The sequence below is a fragment of the Amblyomma americanum genome, chromosome 1 (genome assembly GCF_052857255.1).
Source record: "Amblyomma americanum isolate KBUSLIRL-KWMA chromosome 1, ASM5285725v1, whole genome shotgun sequence".
In the NCBI taxonomy this organism is placed as follows: domain Eukaryota; kingdom Metazoa; phylum Arthropoda; class Arachnida; order Ixodida; family Ixodidae; genus Amblyomma; species Amblyomma americanum.
Genome location: NC_135497.1, coordinates 332,044,600 through 332,065,309, shown reverse-complemented (window position 1 = coordinate 332,065,309; position 20,710 = coordinate 332,044,600). Strand labels below are relative to the sequence as shown.

The 20,710-nt window shown below is 48.6% G+C and overlaps 1 protein-coding gene across 1 annotated transcript in view; it reads right to left on the bottom strand.

Annotated features, from left to right (window-relative positions):
- LOC144115505 (LIM/homeobox protein Lhx9-like) overlaps positions 1–16,981 on the bottom strand; it is a 59,204-nt gene extending 42,223 nt beyond the window's left edge. The window contains exon 1 of the mRNA XM_077649913.1: positions 16,609–16,981. The gene's annotated coding sequence lies outside the window, so the exon portion shown is untranslated. The remainder of the gene's footprint in view (positions 1–16,608) is intronic.
- Positions 16,982–20,710: the final 3,729 nt, after the last annotated feature.

Sequence of the window (20,710 nt, the reverse complement as noted above, 5' to 3'; positions counted from 1 at the left end):
ATAATAATAAATTCATCACCTCAAACATCAGCCGTTGAATTTCGCGTTACACGGCGGTAACCGCCCGGAGAGTTTTTTTGTTTTTTATGCGTTTTATGCTCTTTACCGAGCACTCGGTGAAGAATACAGAGGTGGCTATCATTCTTATGAACTGAGTTGAACCGCCTGTGGCTCTATAAACATAAATGAACGTAGAGAAAAGTGATTTAATTCGACTCTTTGCGTCACGTGCCGGTACACTACTGTGCGTGCATGGAAGGAGGCGACGTCTAGAATACTGCTGGACTGCTTTTACTTGCTCAAATAGTGAAGCTGCTTGCACTTGCGTTTGGCAAATCTCACCTAGTTTTTTATTACCCTTTCGAACCGCAACCAAAGTGTAACGATAGCCTTCTAGTTCTAGATTAAGCGGAACTGACGTAAACACCTGCAGGGCCCAGAAAGTAATCTTATGTTCGAACAACATGACTTTAGCACTTAAAACCTCTGAGACGCGGTCTTTCGTTCAGTATTGCGAGCTTATTTCTTTGTCCCACAGCGCGAAGTTTACCGGAAGCAGTCACGCTGCACAAAAGGAAGGAAGGCCACCAGATACGGCGAAGCCGTTGGGGGTCTTTATTAGCCAGCACGTCTTTTTTTTTTCTTCCACCGTTGTTTAACCGGTGAAGACGAGAGAGAAGAGTGGCCACTGCCCACGGCTTGCCTCTGGTGGACGTCCCGCGTCTTGCATCAGGAATCAGTCGCGATTGCCGACAGCGTGAAACGTGGCAAACGCGTGCTGCTCGATGGTGTAAAATACATCCACTCTGATTAACACGAATTTTACAGCCGCCAAGGTTGCCTCATCACGGTCTTAACAGTTGAGGCCTTAATCTGAACCTAGGCGAATACTACGAGTGTAAAATTTCTCTCATGTCTTCCCCTCTCTTGAGCATCGATGGCTTCACCGTACCGTTCCCGTGAAACGGCGTTTTGTTTCGCTCTGCTCTTTTTCCTCGTATTTTTCTCTGCGTCCTCCGCAACTCGCGACAAGGATACTCTGTGTTTGGCTCCGTGGCAAATGCGAACCGCCGCTATACCACGCGCACACCTGCTGCTGCGGGGCGGTTCACCTCGCCCACGCGGCGCCATCGGCAACAGCGCCCCATTCAAAGCCCCGCGCGCGAAGTGCCCCCGTCCAGATGGTCGCGCATCATCGGCACGCAGCTTTCTCCGGCCCGAAAAAAACTGCCGCACTCGGCTATGCTGGCTCTGACGGGGATGCCGCGATTTGCAGCGCCCCGCCGCGAGTGCTGTAGGAAGTAACGATGCGCGGGCCGTATACCGCCAACAGAGCCTTCGTGGCTTGCGTGCGGACGCGGCGCTGAGCTGCCGTTAATCGCGCTCGTTTTCTCGCTGGTTAGAGCCCTGTTTAAAGCTCTTTTGACCACTGTATGGGCAGAGAGAACGTATTATATCTCGAAATGCAAAAATGTGAATATCGCCTCACTGGGTACGAAACAATCCCCGAAAGAAGCTACACCTACAGACAGAGCGTGAACTATCAATTGGTTCTTACTGCGCGGAAATACATTTTAAGTAAGCTATTAAAAACACGAGGAAAACAACTTGAGCTCGAAAACTCGAAAAACTGCTCTACGCAGAGTAGCGCATGAGGAAGTTAAGCATAAAAGACCAACCGGGCCCATTTACAGCTTTACTTAGATGAACTGCGAAGGTGAAGGTTAACATAACGTTATGATGAGAGAGCCGTAGTAAAAGTGCGCGGATGCGCAAATCTGTACCCGCCATTCCTGATTGGCCCATTCCTGATTGGCCGATGTTCAGCTATTGCCTCGCTGCTTGCCCTGACCAGTCAGTGTCCGGGCGCCAGCCAGTCGTTAACAAATGGACCCAGTGGGAGTTCTTCGTGCCTGCGAGAACTCGCTGTATGCGATTCGCGCTGTTATAAGGTCAGCTGGTGACTGGTCCATCACGGTATAACCAATTGGCTAAGGCGAGCATGCCGGTTAGTCTGATACGCGGCGGGACGCCGAATAATGGTCACCCGGTCACACGCCGATTTTGCGCGATAACACACACGCCACAATCTCTTCAACCTCGTATGAAAGCGAGCGCACGTTTCGTTTGCCCCGTTCCCATCTCCCGCGCTCTCCGCTCTTTTTTCTTCGCAATACAAGTGCACTGCTTTTGCTGCCCTGCTCCGCGTTCCGAAGCAACTCTTTGTTCCTCGGTCGACGCGAACCTTCGGGACCAGGAGCCTCCATGTAAGAGCCTCTATAACACGTCTTGCATGTGCGGTATGTTCATGTCGACACCGGCTGAGGTATGTACGCAGCTGCCTGTCCCCGAGCACATAAAAGTGCATTCGCCGTGGTCTAACACTGCACCTGACTCTTTCCGATACCCGGCATCTAAAGTGAGGAGAGTCGTACATCCGGACAACGTAATATAAGTGCTGAACTCGGAACACTGCAGTTAGCCCTGGCCCTGCTGCAGGTTACCGAGCGCCAGCCTTCTTGTTCACAAAAAACAACAACAAAGGAGCAACCAAAAAGAAGAGCGGAATTCGCATGAGGTGTCGCCGCGGATATTTGCCGACGCGCGTTCCCTTTTCCATGCAGCACCCTTCAACCTCGACCTTTCTTCGACCTTCGTCCCTTTACACTCTGGCATTTGCAGGGAGCGCGCTGCAGCCGCCAATCAGTGCGCGAAATGCCGTTTCCTCTTCGTGCCGCTGAGCTTTGACCTGCGAGAAAAAGGGAAGAGGCCCCAGAATCGCGCATCGGTGCCGCTCGCTACTTTTTAGGAGCGCAAAAAAAAAGAAAAAAAAGTTTCCTCGCTTTAGCTGTCAGCCAAACCCCGGGCACCTCCAGTCACCAAAATGGATGCGCGCCTCAAAGAGCATGCAACGTTTAGTCGGCGAGCGCTGATATTTGGGAAGGGGCGGTATCAGAAATACAAGCCACCGCGTGATGCTCGTTAAGACTGAAGGGAGGCCGTCGGCTTTCCGAGAAGTGTGCAGATAATTTGGGAGGAATTTGAAAGTCGTTTAGTTCAGACAAGGCTGTGATATTCGAGGGCTCCGCGGACGTCATTCCTCGTTTTTTGTTCTTTTCGCGCCAGGCTCGCAGTATGCAGGAATCGCTGCTTTCTTTAAAGGTCGCTTATTGTTTCACCTTCAATGTGCAATTAGTTTTAACCGCAGCAAGGCCACCTTTTTTTGCGTCCCTTTCTATTGTTCATAGTTCACGCCACGACCCTCGGCTCGACGGGGTCGGCGGTAAATTGACGCGAGGAAGATGGTTTTCCCGAAAAAGACAGATGCGCCTGCAGCAACGTATCGCCTAATAGCCTTCAACCCGACGCGAAAGTGTTCAGTGTATATCTGTAGGGTGCTCAAGTGTCGGGCCTCATTAGAGCACCAGGACGCAACGGGTATTATTATTTCGACGGAGAGCTCCTGCAACGTGTGGTTGCGTGGACTGTGTCGAATTTTTTTGCGTTCTGTTTATTTCTTATGGATGCCGCTGAGCCCTGTCGTGGTCCGACAGTTACTATAAAGTCGAAGACGTCAACCGCACCACAATGCAGCGAAGTCGTCGCAATCAGGTGATTTCCTTCTTCACAGCAATTACTGCCTCTCGACCAGCTTCTATTGTTTGACTCGGGAAAGCACTTTCCTCGAGCTTTTCATTGGTTTGCGGCATCGACACACACACACACACACACACACACACACACACACACACACACACACACACACACACACACACACACACACGCACACACACACACACACACACACACACACACACACACACACACACACACACACACACACACACACACACACACACACACACACACACACACACACACACACACACACACACACACACACACACACACACACACACACAGGATCCCTCGACGCATAAGTCAGCTCCAGGTACGCGAGCCGCCGCGGGCGGTGGCTGAGCAGTTATGGTGCTCGGATGCTGATCCGAAAGACGCGGGTTCGATCCCGGCCGCGGAGGTCGAATTTCGATGGAGGCGAAATTCTAGACGCCCGTGTACTGCGCGATGTCAGCGCACGTTAAAGAATCCCAGGTGGTCGAAATTTCCGGAGCCCTTCACTACGGCGTCCCCCTTGGTCTGAGCTGCTTTCGGACGTTAAACCCCCATGAACCAAGCCAAACAACCGTTAACTACATTTCAAAGGCTGGGCGTGTGAACCCGCACAACATGCTGACCGTGCTAGGCCCGTCCGGTGTTCTGGCTAGAATTTGATGCAGCGAACGTGATAGTCGATGCACGTCTGCTGTGTAAGAGGCACATTTTTTCGAAGACAGGAGGTACTCGCGCTGCTGAACATAAGGTTCCATAATAATTACAAATGAAGTATGCAGACTGTCCCAAGTATATATGATAGACGAATTATAACTGTACCGGAGATATCGTATACCCGTAAGCGGGGCGTTCAATAAATTTTGCCTGTCGGACTCTAAGTGCCTCAAATAAGTTATGGAACTGAAAGATGCTACACCTTCAAATGAAAGTTTTGGTGTCGTTCCGGCTGGCAAGCGCATCGGTACTATATCGTTCGCACCGAGAGTAAACGTTGTTCCACGCAGATGTGCTTCATGTGCTGCGTTTGCGGATGGCATGCTTTTTAATTTTTCTCTCGGGAACGACTAAAAAGCCTTGCGTGAAAAAAATATCTATATTATACATATTTTCCGCTCACAAGTGTGTGGGAATATTCGATATATTCGAATAGCGGATCGAATAACCTTTTTTTTTCTCGATTCACTGAACGAATCAAATGGTGCATGACCAAAATTACTCGAAAGTAATCGAATATGTGCTCGAGCTTTAGCATATAGTTATCGAATAATTGGCACGAAGTTTGAATAGGGCGTGCCGTGGTTTTTTCGACGCACTTTCAAAAACGCGACTAACTCCGACGCCGTGCAGCATTTTGTGCGGGAAGGATGGTTCAGCAGTGCGGCGTCATCCATTTGCGCGCCGGCGTCCTTAATGGTCGTACATATTGGGCGACGTGACAGGGTTCAGCCAGGTTTACCAAACAGAGCCTTCGTGCCCGATATTGGAGGCCATTGTCCAAGCTTCTCCCTCTCCTCAGCTAAGATTTGGCGCTCATTTGTTTGCTGTGTCGTCTTCAACAGCAAAAGGTAGTTTTCCTATACGCGTATGACGTGATGGTTACAGAGTCAATATACTGACTTCGTGTTGCCTGCCCTTTCGATGGAGCCGTCGCTAGCTGCTTCGCTGTTTCGCCAAGTCCAAGTCCAAAAAATTTTAGAAAACTGGAAAATTGTGAGACAATGGTATGGAAATATTCAAGATACTCATCCATTATTCTTATATGCAGCAAAATCTTCCTTTTAAAGCGTTTCCAGCGATCGGATCGAACAGTTATGACTGCCATATAAAATCAAAGGGGAACGCTTTTGACCATAGCAAAAACGTGAATAGAAAAAAAATACAAGACTGCCGTCGGATATATTGATTCTTATAGCGAAATCTTAAATTATATGAAAAATATTGCGTTCATAAACGGTTTCGCACTTAAATATGCTTTTGTCCAGAATTGCTGGGTATAAATTTCGTTTTGTACGAATTTAGCGAATGAAGACAAAACATTTTATCAGTAGTCCAATTCGGTTCTTTCACTATTGGATTTCAATGGGCTTTGCTTTTTGACTACACTATTCAAATTCGAATCGTTAGCAAATCTGGCCTAATCGTATTTGATTCGGATTCGGAAAAGTGCTACTTCCACACCCGTATTCGTGTAGCTATTACGGTGCGCATGTTTTGCACTGAGCGCGTTAGTTTTTGGTAATCGAATGAGGTGGAAGTTATGAACGCTTCGCAGGTGACCCCACATATGCTGCCGTAGCTTAGTACGAGCAGCAGCCATGATCGCTATGATCGTTATGATCGTTATGATCGCCCGCAACGGTTTCTTTTGTAAAAATGCATCCTACCATGAAAGGGCGCGACATCGTGGATGTAGCAGATTCAACCGAACAATGCAGTGTTATATACTTATACTTCCAAATTCCAGTACAGCATTCAAAATGACTCTTGTACAGAGACGAATACTTCCCACGGGCTAGCATGTGGCGGCACCAGACAATAAAGTCGATTTGACTCGAATAGAAAGCAGGTTTCCTTTTCTTTTTTTTAAGGGAGGGTTGATCTTTTTAACTGGCTCCAGCGCCGCCATGTCGCCCTGGTCAGCGGTGCCCACAAGTCGATGCGGTAAATAGCAAGCCAGGAATAAAATCCGTGGAAAAGATGTGCCGACCACGATTCCTGGTTAGGCTTTCCACTACGAGCCTGCTGCAAAACATTACGTGACGTGAGCGCAAATACGTATTACTGAATTACAGCAACTCAACAGAATATCTCCGCGTCGACAAACTGATTGCGCTAATTTTGACGGAGGGAAAAGGCAAGACCTCCCGACAGCAAGTTACGGTTAACGTGCACCCACGCCTGGCGGCCGACATTGCCGAAGTCATGACACTCGTAAACGTTGATGAAAAGCATTTGGGGGTTCGTAATAGAAACATCTGCTCAAGCCCGGAAGACGTCCTGTCAACCGCCCGTGACGTACAGCTTGTGTGTTTCTTTGTCGCATGCGAGGAAAGTCGCTCTCTCGCAATCTTGAATCGTTCGCATCAACACTTCGCAAGTAAACATTGCAGCACAACATAGGGCGGCCACAAGAGGATATGTTTTCTTGGACCGAGGCGACCTTTCAGAAATCACGGCGTTCAAATGCGTGTGCTTATACAGCTGACTGTTTGGACTTCTGTAATACGAAACACCACGGTCTTTCCGGTGTTATGAGCGAAAGGGCCGCAGAGCAGCGTTTAACACTGGCTCTCCGGGGAGTAAAGGCCCTGCGCGCAGTGACTCAGTTCTCATTCATTTAGAAATCGCGCCTGTTATTCGCGCTCAGGCTTTCTCAACGCTGGCACGTGTGCCCTTTCACGTGTGTCCGGGTCAAACGTTATACAGGCGACAAGGTAACCGTTAGGTGACATTCAGAGGCATTCAACTCCTCGCAAGGTACCTGTGCAGAAGAAAGCGAAGCTTTAGGCCTTCATTTTAGTGCACCCAAGCGAAGTACTGCACTATAGAGCAGAAATGTGGAGGCTAATGAAGAGGATTCAGCTTGAATTGAGGACAGCACAGTGAGCTAAGGAAAGGAAATCATATATATGCAACCTTTCGAGACCGGAAGCGGGCAGAGTGGGTCAGGGATCAGACGCCGGTAGATGACATCCTAGTCGAAATCAAGAGGAAGAAATGCGCATGGGGAGGGCATGTAATGCGAAGGCAAGATAACCGCTGGTCCTTAAGGGTAACGGAGTGGATTCCAAGAGAAGGCAAGCCTAGCAGGGGGCGGCACAAAGTTAGGTGGGCTGATGAGATTAGTAAGTTGGCGGGGATAAGGTGGCCGCAGCTGATACAAAACCGAGTTAATTAGAGAGATATGGGAGATGCTTGCCCTGCACTGGGCGTAGTCAGGCTGATGATAAAGACGAAGTCAGGTTTGAAAGATTTGAGTAAATATACTACTCAAGCGGCGACAATGAAGTACCATCACAATTACAATAGGGCGTCAGAGACCCAGGGTAAGGGAGTACAAATATTTCGAGGCATGGGCCAAAGAAGGCGACGTGCATCTGGGGAACGCCAACCGCTTATCATGGCAAAACACAAGTAAAACACCGCCGCAGAAACGACGGAAAAATAGAGCGCTCAAACAGACGAAGGATGACAGGAAGGCAGTACGGCAAGAGGGCGCGTCACCGCCCGTATCGTGTAGCCTTCCTGCCGCGACTTTTGTTTTTTATCGCCTTTTTTTTTGTCGCTATGAATTACAAACTACCCCGCTTTCAGCTCTACCGGCACTATAAAGCAGAAAGTACTTTGAAGTGCGAACGGAAATGCGTGCGAAAGAGTAGTGCCACTCGGAATTATATGTTTAGCAACTAGCTTTTGTGCCCAAAGCCTGAATTCCGATAAGGAGGTAAAGCAACAGCGGCTGCGAAGTCGGCAGCAGGCGCGCATAACGAAACTATGAATAAAGCAGCGCAAAGAGAGACAGTTTCAGGGGATCAAAGCACGGAGCAAAATCTGCTTTCAAGCAGGTCTGAGAAAAATTAACCAAGAAGATATGGAAAGCTATGGGACTTTTCTGTATTCGAGCACCACAAACACTGATTCACATTTAAAAAAAATAGAAAAAAAAGGATTTAGAATGTTGCGCCGCAGGTAATAGACAAACATTGAAAAACTGGGACAAAGGAAACGAAGTCGAACGGAAAGTAAGGTATGTCGATGGCAGTCTGCTAGTAATGCTAGAAAAATGTGATGAAAAGGAAGCCGGCTAGAGAATTGTATCCGATGGCGAAGAATGAAATCGGCAAGGAAACGTTTAGCTGATTAGTCAAATTCAATGGCAAACTCTTTAATGCTGTAGATCAGATCTTCCTAGAAGGTTGACTTAATGGGCAAACTTTTTCCAAGAGGCCAATCCGTGCCCCCCGAGTTGCTATGCAAGTGAAGCCATTGAACACGCTTTGGTAACATGCCTCACCTGGTAGCAGATGCGTCTATAGTTGCCCTTCCTAAAGCTTCGGGTTTGAAAGATAGTGCGGAGAAAACACGAATTCATCTTTCTCAGAAGGTACAAGAAGCTCAGTGCTTTAACAGACTTGAAAAAAAAAAATAACTCTAATGAAGTGTAGGCGCGGCAGAAGAGAGAAAGAAAGAAAGCGCTTGACGCTCAAACTTGAGTAAGAGGTCAGAAAGGAGGGGGGGGGGGGGGGGTACTTTGTACCGTTGACGAAAGTTTTGAAGGGCAGGGTATATTAAAGGCAACGTTTTTAGGTATCTAAAAATGTTGATTAAAGTTGCAAAGAAGGAATCTGAACTCGTCTTTTTACCGTGGGAACTCTACCTACAGGTTCCGGGAATTCTTAGAAACTTCGAATTATTGTCCTGTGCGGCCGATTGCCCTAATTAAATCAGATTAAACGTCCCGGCTCCCACCTGTTTTTTTTTTTTAACTCAACGCGGTAGGTAGGAGAAGTCAACCAACGCGTCAGCTAGTCCCGCGGCGGCTTGACGCTCTGCCATCGGCGGAGTGATATGTAAATCAGAGTCCACGTGTATTTTTATTTCCGTGGGCCTAATTTGCGGCTGTGTTGTCTGTGACTGAAACTGTCTATTCACAGAAACCTAAAAAACAAAATAAAAGCGAAAGCGAAGCGCCACTGGATTGGTTCAAAGGCACTCCACGCGTTGGTTGACTCATCCTACCTACCGCGTTGAGTTCAAAAAAAGGCGGGAGCCGGGACATTTAATCCCATTTAATTCGGGAAATTGGCCGCACAGGACAAAAATTCGAAGTTTCTATGAATGCCCGGAACGTGTAGATCGAGTTCCCGCGGTAAAAAGACGAGTTCATATTCCTCTTTAGTGCGCTGTTAAATACGCCGTAGTTGAAGGAGTGTGTTAGATATCACACTTGAAAATGTTTATTTAAAAGCGAAGTAGATAAACATCCGGCGCTCAGTGACCCCGAGCCACCAATTTCTAGAGTGAGGAACAATACGGAATGCCAATAAAGAAGATGGGTTGGCAACATCCGCCTGATCCCCGTTTCAAAGGTCATGCTCACATCATCGATCCACCCAGGCAGGTCATGTAAATGTTTTTATGCGCTCCAATTTCGCATTCTAAAGAGGTTCTCGCTTTCGGCAGTTTTCCCGTTATGCGAAGAACACTTTTAAAGTGCGTGAACTGGAACGGGAAGAGAGAGTGAAAGCACCCACGCAACAAGGCATCTCCAACACCGGGGGGGCTTCACTCCATAGAGGAGGGCTAAAAGCGCATTCCTTCCCTCCCCGCTCCCTTCAGGTGGCTGATTGAGGAAGAGGCGTGTGCAAGGGGACCGCCCAGCCTATGAGCAACTGCGTTGTTAAGGAAAACGGAGAAAGACCCTCATTTTCTCAGCGTAGAAACGCCTCTCGCACTGAACACCGCTTCACCATAACCCCCCTTCCCCCTCTCCTGATCGTTCCCTGACGGGCGCTAGACTTAAGGCGTTTTCACTGCCGCTTACACGCAAGGTTTCCGTCGAGACGCATTTCAGATACATGCCTGCTTGGAGTTTTTTATAAGCGCAGACCATTCATACATTTTGAAAAGTACGTTCTTGAACAATAAGACGAAGGGCGAAACACATGCGACATGTACAGAGCGCATACATTTCGTATGCATGCGTTTCGTCCTTTGTCTTGCTGCGCAACAACGTACTTTTCATACTACGAACCAACTTGCCCAGGCGAAGTTGCGAACATTCATGTGTTACACCACTACGATCCGTACGAAGCTCGGCTTGGGGGCTACATCTATGCGCGCTTAAATGTCATGCACTTGGATGTGCGTGACAGAAGACAACAGCCATCGAAAGAGGGGTAAACGTTTTAAGTCCTTACTGCAACGCAGGCAGGATGGGTGCAAGGCAAGTTACGCTGCCTCTCGTCGATGGCTACTAGGGAAACGAATCTGCATGCACACAACTCCACGAATTTAAACGCGCTGCGCGGCATAAACTGCCAAAAGAAAGTATCCAGGACAATGTAACGGTGCCGAGGAGGATTCTCCAAACGGAGGTCATAACGATTAGACGAAGAGCATTTGGATGGTTTATCCACAAGTTTTGTAACGCAGTAGTGAAATGAAATTTGAAAGTTGAATCTCGACAGTTCTGGCTGCTGCGCAATGCGCCAGAAGAAACCGTTCGCCAGAAACAAACAAAGAATGATCTCTTTGTTGCAATTTCCTGAACGCCGCATGGAACAGCAGCGCAGATAGGATAGTAAAATTCAACATAGCTTGCCCGCGCTTTTTTTCGCGCGCCAGTCCTCACTGTCGCGACTCTTCTCCCGCCTCTTTTAGGCGCACAAACATTGCCAGAATATTTTAGAGAGGGCCAAAGATGTCGCTCTCTCGTATAGCGAACGAAAACATATTAGAACTTCGTGCTCTTTGAAGACCTCCCCGGCGTTGTTTGCGCCTTTCTACCTTTCACGCCCGTAAACTCCGTCACACCTGTAGTGTAATGCGGCCTCCATCGATTAAAATCCTGGGAACCGCGAAATTCTTCGAATCATCTCTGAACAAATTCCAGCGGCGGCCGAGGTTGACGCATGTGTGAAGAAAGGCGAGCAGCTGGCGCTTGTTGCTATCGCCGGATTCTAACGCCACGCGTGCTTTCTCTTTGCCCACTTATTTCTTCGTTCGTATACAGTGGAACGCCGACTTGACGCGAACACGTCCATAGGAGATACTCATTATTCCTCGGAAGGCAACACTGGTGACGGGAAAATATGACGATTCTGTTCCATTTCCATTCTATTTTGATTGCCATCGTCTCTGGCGCAGTCGACACCCCGTCCCCGCTGTTGCCGGGATCTGCCAGTCGGCGAAGCGGACTATATAAGCATAGAATTGAATAAAAGAAAGAGTATGGTTACACTACGCTAGACCCTGGCTGCCCCGCGGTGCGGGAGCAGCGCACGTGATTCGTCTTTGTCGCCACCGTCGTCGCTGCGTATGTTACCGTATGAATCAGGGGACTCGCATGTTATATATATATATATATATATATATATATATATATATATATATATATATATATATATATATATATATATATATATATATATATATATATATATATATATATATATATATATATATATATATATATATATATATACGTGCGTGCGTGCGTGTGTGCGTGTGTGTGTGTGTGTGTGTGTGTGTGTGTGCGTGTGTGTGTGTGTGTGTAACTCTGAAGAAGACTGGTCCTCAGTCGAAGCGTCAGTAAACCCTTGTTACGTTTTTAAGTGTTTGTCAGTCTACTTTATGCGTTCATGCGTACATATAACTTCTGGTTCATAGTGCCTTCCTCACAATGGATATAGTGTATATATATATACATATATGGTGGTGAAGCGAAAACCTTCGACACGTTCGTACACATAGCGGCGTATGAAACGAGACCGTGCCGCGTCACTGAATAGTTTTGCTGCTTGCACCCGTCGTCAATGTCGCGATTCCCCAACAAGCAAAGTTCCGGTAGCCAGAAGTGCGCATGCACTTAACGCCCGCCAAGCAGCCACATGCATGGGCGCGTCCTGTCGGCCGTAATATTGTGCAGCCAGGAGATGCAGCGCGCTGTATTGAAGCTACACCTTAGACTCACAGCATGCAGGTTTAATAATGGAACAGAGTGCGAAGCACCGCGCTGACAGAGACACTGCATACAGTATCTGCGTCAGCAAAGGTTCTGTACTTGAAAAACGGCAGTGTTTTTAAGGGCTTTATTGTATCTCGCGGAAAGCTGCGTCATTTGTTTCGCAACCACCTTTTCAAGAGGCACTTGATTGGACAATGAAAGTAGCAGATGTGCCCGTCGGTGTTTATTATTTTAGCAGCAGTACGTTACAAGGCGCATGTTACCTGCAGAGCTGGCGATAGTTCGCTACAACTGTATCTCAGCTGTGTCAATTTTGAATCCGGTTTAACTTTGAAAGAGCCCACAGGCTGGCACAGCTACATATTGATGCAAGTCTCTCTAGCTTAGTTTCGCCATGGAAGGGAATAGAAGCAGCCTTTTCGTACCTGCATGTTTGTCAGCAGCCTACATTTTGTTGTCAAATCCACGGAAATAAAGAAGCACGGTGGTGCTCTTAGTGGCCTGCCTTCTTAATTAACGTTGCTTGTCTCTCTTTTTTTTTTTGCTTCTTAGCTTCTGCTTTCAGTTGACATTGAAAGGAGCTGCAAACAACAGGTGTAACGTCGCACGCGCTCCAGTATTTTGCCGCAGCGTCTTCTTCGCGCTATTTACTTCCTTTTTTTTCAGGACTTCACCGGCTCGCTCAAATTCTCACCGCTTCCACGCGCTCACCGCGAAAAGAAGGAAATGTCGTTGCCTGCGAATATCTAGGCTCAGCCAGGGCCACAGATATATGTATGGCCGTTGCTTCAAGTGTCGACCCCGGTCACATTTCACGTGTCCGCAAACACCCGTGGAAAACAATGTTACAAAGTGTTTATGGTTTATGGGGGTTTAACGTCCCAAAGCGACTCAGGCTATGAGAGACGCCGTAGTGAAGGGCTCCGGAAATTTCGACCACCAGGGGTTCTTTAACGTGCACTGACATCGCAGAGCACACGGGCCTCTAGAATTTTGCCTCCACCGAAATTCGACCGCCGCGGCCGGGATCGAACCAGGGTCTTTCGGGCTAGCAGCCGAGCACCATAACCACTCAGCCACCGCGGCGGCCTTGTTACGAAGTGTGAAATGCTGCGCAGTAAAATGGCTTGCTTTGACCAATCTTTTCAGCAAACAGTTTTACATATTCCGGGCAGTAGTTTATGCTGTTGCGTCATAGCCCCCCTCCGGTCATATCCTGCACGGATGTGTTTTATCCAGTTCAACATCCGAACGGACATGCTCGCCTTTTAAAGCTGCGCGCATCTATAGACTGCAACGTTGTCGCCTATTGGTTTCCACTCCAACCACTCGGCCTGCATGCAGTGGCCGCAAGCAACGAACAGCGAAGCGCATACGCAGTCGATTAAAGATTGTCCGAGATAGGCAAAGTTAGAGCGCGAACCAATCCTAACGCTTACCAATGCTCTGGGCTGTGCATACACACGTCATGCCGTCGAGTCTGCGACCCGAAATGAGTGGGGCGCTGATGACACGCCCCCTATACCACCGCGCGTGCACTCGTGGTGATGGATCGGAGCCTTTTTGAGCGCGATTGTGCAGCCTTTTGTGGGACAGACAGAGTGCGGAAGCCGCTTTCCATCCTCCCGAAGCGTGCATGCGGAAACTGCAGCGATAATGCCGAACGTTGAAGGCTTAGACAGACAGTTTACGCTCCCTCGCAATGCAGGCGCGTACAGATATATGCGGGCGCGTTATAGCGTGCTGGCTAGCTTTGTATGGCGACTCAGTATAGACGACCAACAGAAAGGTGTTAGCATTACGCCTCGCGTCAAAATAACAGCTGCGGCGGTAAGCCACGATACGAGAACACCTCCAGTTACGTTGAATTTGGCAGCGTTAGTCTCGTGGGCAGCGTTAGTCTCGTGTGCCATAGCTCGGTATTATTATTTATTTTTACTGATTAACGCATACTGCCTATCCCATCCTGGATTATTGCAGGAAGGGCACATTGTCAAATACATATAACACATTGGAATGAGCCAGGCTAGGCAACATGTTAGCGTTAGCAGCAACCTGTAGCGGGTTGAATCGCAGGGTACTAAAGCGCGAAAGGGAAGCATGGGTTTACAAATACACATATTCATATTAGTTATGCATTTTGAAAAAAGAAGGAAAGGAGATTAGATCAGACGAAACTCCAAGGAAATAAAAATAACGATGGGGTGGCTTTTGTAATGTTTCTTACAAATGATTCACAACCAATGAAACAAAGGTATCAATTGATGGACTGTTAAGTATTGATGGATCTAGGCTATTTCATTCACTTATGGGTCGTGGAAAATATGAAAATTTGAAGCAGTCAGTACGAAATGGTTGTTTTTGAGTGTCTGAATATTCTTATGCCTTGTGGTCCCTGTTGCATTTTAATTAGTGTAACTTGAAATAGCTATGTTTATCCGCTTGTGAATTAGCTGATACATGAACTTTTAACGCGCTAATTTGGCTCTGCATTCGGGAGTTAGAATGTTAGCGTTCTTAAGTAGCTCAGTACGAGAATCAGTAATTTTGTATTTATTAAAGATGAACCTCACTGCCTTCCTTTGCACCCGCTCTAATTTGTGTATGTGTTCTTTAGTAAACGGAAACCAAGTTGTGTTAGCGTACTCCAGGGTGGATCTGATAAATGTGTTGTAGGCTAGTAATTTGGTATCAGACGGTGCTTGTCGAAGGCGTCTTTTAAGGAATAGTAGTCGTTTTAGGGCGCTAGATGTGATGCTATATTTATATGGGAGTCCGACCTGAAGTCTGCTGTCATCATCACACCAACGTATTTATATTCGCGATCTGCATCCAGTGGGGTATTACTGATACTATATTGGAAATCTGAATGTTTTCTTTTCCTCGTAATTCTTAATACAGCTGATTTATTTAGGTTAAGTAACATTTGTCAGTAAGTGCACCATTTTGACACGGTCTGCAAGGAGCTATTCCGCGTTAAATGGTCTTCAGATGAGTGGATTGGACGATATAATACACAGTCATCGGCAAAAAGCTTCACGTCTACACCAATGCAGAAAGCCAGACCATTAATGAAGATTAGAAATAGTATAAGAGCCAGAACTGACCCCTGGGGAACGCCAGACGTCACGGGTACTGGCCCAGAAACCTCGGTGTTAATAGCTACGAACTGTGATCGGTTAGTCAGGAACTATTTTATCCAATTAACAATTACTGCATTGCGTAATGTGTACCTTAGCTTGTGAATAAGTTTTTCGTGCGATACCCGGTCGAAAGCTTTCGAAAAATATAGGAATATGAGATCGACTTGTTTCTGGTTATCTATGCAGAAGGAAATGTCATGTATTAGTTCAAGTAGCTGAGTGTCCGTTGAGAGTCCTTTTCTAAATCCATGCTGGAAAGGTGAAAAAATGTGCTTGCATTCAAGGAACGTTGTTATGTGCTTGAGGATTATATGTTCAAGAAGTTTGCAGGCTATTTTTATTTTTATGAAAACTGAAGCGTATTATTTAGACATGAGAGAAGAAGTTTGCAGGCTATTTTTATGAAAACTGAAGTGTATTATTTAGGCATGAGAGGAAAAGCAAGCAGTTCTTACTATGGCTGTTTATGAGAAAACACTTTATTGAACACGGCATTATGTTCATCCGCATAGGGCGTTTACACCTGCAGGGTGCACGAACCATGTTTAAAGCCACACAAGTATCCCAATCGCCTTTTAATTCAAACAAACCGTCCAACATCTTTTTCAGCGTGGTTCTCCACCAAAAGCATCTCTTAGATCGCGGGTTGAGCACTTAGCCCGAACAGCGCGCATTCTCGGCCCTTGACTTCTCAAGCAGGCAAGAGTGGTTTCGCAGTGAAAGCACTCTCATCCGAGAGTATTAACCCTCGACACAATGCACGAGTCACGGACCACAAAGGTAGCTAGTCTGTTTCCACCACCAACGCGACTGAGGAGGGAAGAAAATCTTACCTTGACACGCTGTCGCGAGGCATCCGAAGGTGAGAAATACAAGCGCTCCCTAAACAGCTGTTAGCGAGCGCTTGTGCACGTCTCACCTTCGCCGCTCTCTATATCGCCCCTCGCGCGGGCACACCGACCAGCATCGGCTCGGAGCGAAACCAAGACGCGAGCGAGGAACAAAAGAGACAAGTGATCCGAAAGCACTCGGCAACGAGACGGGCATGGTCGGGAGACGAATGCCAGCGCTCCTTCGTCATTGCCTCGTTTGTCCCTCGAACGCCGTCACCCACAGCCAGCATGAAATCCAACGAGTGCCCACCTTGGCGCGAGGTATCCAGCGCTCCCCCCTTGCGTCGTTGGGCGGCGAGCGGCGGCGGAGCAGAAGATGCGCTGGTCGTCGTCGCTCCCTCCGGACGCGCACCGCGGAGGAACACTAGGACAACGAGAGACACGGCCTGTCCGGCGGGAAAGTCCGGGCGACGAGAGAGCGGCCGATCGATGCCGGTGTCGGCGAAGGGGATGATGCGAAAGCGGAGGGCGCGAGAGCAGCCGCTGACGGCGGCGGCAGCAGCAGCAGCAGCAGCGACGCGGAACAGGAGAGTGGAGCGCTGACGGCAGCAGCAGCCGGCTGATCCAGCCAGGCGGCCGCGCGAGTCGGGAGAAGCGGCCGCGGCAGCGCCCCGGTCGCGAATAAAATCCCGCCGGCGCGCTCGGCCCAGGCACCGCCTGCCGGTGGGGCCGCGGGAGCCGCGAAGGAGGGACTCGCGTCACGGGGCCCCCGCCCACTTGGCGCGCCGAGCAGGCTGCCGCTTTTTTCGAGGTTCTCGCTGTGCGTGCGTGCGTTGCGTGTGTGCACGCTCCCGCCGCCCCGGCCGATGCTGCTGCCCCCACCTCTTTCGAAGGCCGAGGGGAAGGCCCGGTTTGCCCTGCAAGGGGCCAGGAGGGGAGGGCGCAGCGCTGCATATGCCACCACTTCATTTCTCGGTGGGTGCGCGTCTCCACATTCGTGTTGCTGCCGTGCGTGCGACCGAGCTTGCATTTATCTCGCTCCTCCTGGCACATTCGTGTCAGTGTACTCTCTGGCCTTTCGGCACTTCTCGCTAATATACAAACCCCGCTGTTAGCGACGGCGCACCAACGAAAACATGGTCTCAGATTGCTAAAAATTGCGATAGCACCACGCGCCGCGGTTTAATGGCGGGTTGAGGACCCAAGACCAATGTTTCTCTTCCTGCTTTATTTTTTTTTCCCGTACTCCTTTCTTACCTGCACGCACTCTTTCACTAAAACCGTGCAGGCTTGTGAATGTTAGAAGTAGAATCCATTACTCAGGCGCCCAATGCACAAAGCTTGGTGCACGTTAAAACCTGGGGAACTATTGTCTGGCATCAGCGTGCTCTTTTGCGATAATTAATTATGAGGCAGCCCTGGCGTCTACCAACGAAGAACGATTTCTACGCGCCGCGTCCTTTTTGCAAACGGTGCATGATTGGGGATCGCAGCTCAGCCTGCACAACAACGGACTGCTTTAGGCCGGTTTGCGCAGAGAATTTAGGCACAGTTATTGGTATTACCTCTAACAAAACCAACACCATTGCTAACCAGAGCTTTTACCAACTACTGCTGAAGTTTTGGCCGAGGACTTCTGTCGATGCGTATGATATATAGACTACACGGCTGCCTGTCTGTATCCATACTTAGCAAAATTAGTGGAAAACCGCTTCGATAGCTTTACGAAGAGTTGAGTTATGTTCGGGAAGAATTTCCGCCCTGTCATGCGATTCTTGGTTTATAATTTGTTCATCATGCTGTCCGGCATGCTAGAACTTTCATGTGGCACTTCAGTCAGCTCTTGCGACAGAAATTTTCCAGGGTAGTTTCAAAAGCTTTCCGTCATTCGGGGTGCCACTGTTTGCTACTTAATGCATCGAGGCTGGTGAGGTTAGCACTGGTAATCTGACAGGTTCGACACCGCACAATAATCGCATCACAGGATCGCGACTTGGCCCACTGCCTGGTGTTGGGTGAGAGCTGCTGTTATCACCGCCTGTGAAGGCGATTGGATTTTCAGGGCACAACTCGGAGTACAAATTAGTTAGCACTCTTAGAGGAAGTACCCTCCGCGGTTGCTCAGTGGTTAGGGCGTTTGGCTACTGAGTCCCGCGGGTTCGAACCCGGCCGCGGCAGCCGCGTTTCGATGGAGGCACCCGTGTGCTGTGCGATGTCAGTGCACGTTAAAGATCTCCAGGTGGTCGAAATTATTACGGTGCCCTCCATTACGGCACCTATTTCTCCCTTTCACCCCCACCTTACCCCGTTCCCTTACGGCGCGGTTCAGGTATCCGCGGGGATATGAGACAGATACTGCGCCATTTCCTTTCCTCAATACCAATTTTCAATCCAATTTCTTAGAAGAACTTGCCGGATAGACTGTACGCTAATCAAATAAAATAAAGAGCCCCCTTCCCCTCCCTCCCTCACAGTCAGAGGCGGTGGAGGGAAGGGGAAGGGAGGGGGGGGGGGGGGCTGTCTCATCTGAACTAAGTGTATCTTGGACTGTTTTCCTCGGAAAAAAAAAAGGATTTAGCTTCTTTTTCCAATGTAAAATTTTTCTAAAGCACCATTCACCCCCCCCCCCCCCTCCAAGCGAGAAATCTTGCGCAGGAAAAACATGCTGAATCCCATTTTTTTGACGAAAACAGCCCAAATAGGCGCCCCTCCCCCCCAAAAAGAAAGGATATAAACCTCCTCTGCCCACATGCATTGAAATGAAGGCTTCAATGACTGCCGACCTCTTTAGTTAATTAATAGTCAGCCCACAGTCGCGCAGTTTTGCCGTTCGTGATCGATCAATACGGCTTGTCGATCGTGATCAGATTCCCCGGCACGCTCCTCACCATAAGCTTGGATGGCTCCAGATTTCCAGATTCCAATCCTTTTGGTTAATTGTAAGAAGAAAAAAAAAGGGGGGGGGTAATTATTTATTTTCTAAATTCGATTTGAACTCTTCTCAACCATCCCATGCCTCACTTCCCAAGAAAAAAAAAAGGAGATATGAAATAAATAAATTATACTATTCAATTTTTCTTCGCTGTGCTGCATAAATCCGTGTTGTGTGGCATGGCCGGCAAGCGCATACCTGACGCTTCTTCTTTGCTACTTTTTTTTAGGAGGGGAGGGGGAATACTGATGGATTCTTCTGTTACCCTGGCAGGGTTCATTGTTCATCATTAGTGGGTGGGTTGCTGTGGGAGGGGGGAAGGGGGAAGGAAGCCGAGCAGGTACTGGAGCACATTGGGCTGAAGCTCTGGAGGAGGGAGGATTTTTAACACCCAGGCTAAAGCGCTGATGAGAGTTGTTATAGTCGGATGCAACTCAAGAACGCAGCGGCTTTTACCCGTCAAAGGTACCCCTTCAAGCCAATGGCGTCGGCCGATTCTCATGCATGACCCTGGTAGCGTGGCAATGCAGGGAGCGGCGCCACAATGTAGAGAGGGGTCTATCCCCGACCATAGACGGAAGGTATTAGCCCCTTTCATCTATCACTCCCTGAGTTGTTACACTAGCAGTGTCATGAAAATCGGCCGACGCCACTGGCTGGAAGTGGTCCTTTGACGGGGAAATCCGACTATAGTGTCGTCAAGAGTCGCGTTTACATGAATGCGACCGAGGTCGACTCCAGTTTACTTTTTGAGGCAAGGCGCAAAAACGTCGAGGAAGTGAGTAGAGGATGAGTCACTCCTTACTTTCTTAAAACCTGCTCATTTTCTCGAAAAACTGACTCAAGGCGCATTCTGTCGCATTCATGTGAACACGGCTAAGGAAGTTGAGCAGGCGCTGAAGGGTCCGGAGCTGATGCTTGGGAGGGTCGAGCAGCTGCGCCTATGTTTCCGCGGGCCGGCCTCGCAGTTGACGAGAAGAAGGAACTGCGCAAACGATACACGGGCTGAGAAGAGGCGAAGACGTGCACAAACGCAGACTAACAACTTTTGCCTCTTGCCCCTTCTCCGTCCGCGCCTCGTTTGCGCAGTTTCTTCTTCGCATCGATAGCGAATCAACTGGCCCAACGAGTTCTACTCACGCAGGTGACGATAAAGGTATGTTTCTTGACACGATCTTCACAAAAAGGGCAGGAGGTAAGGGGGGTGACTAGCGCTATGGTATCCGCACAGGAGGGATAGGTCAGGGATGGGCTACAGTCGCATACAACTCAAGAACGAAGGGGCAGATGCCCCTCAAAGGAGACCCTCCATGTGAGGGGCGTCGACCGATTTTCATGACGCCGCAGTTTACCCGATTCTGTCGTGGCTTATCCCGCTTTAGTTGGGCATAAGAATTAACGGAGAATACCTAAGTAATCTGCGATTCGATGATGACATTGACTTGCTAAGTCACTCAAGAGATCAACTGCAAAACATGAT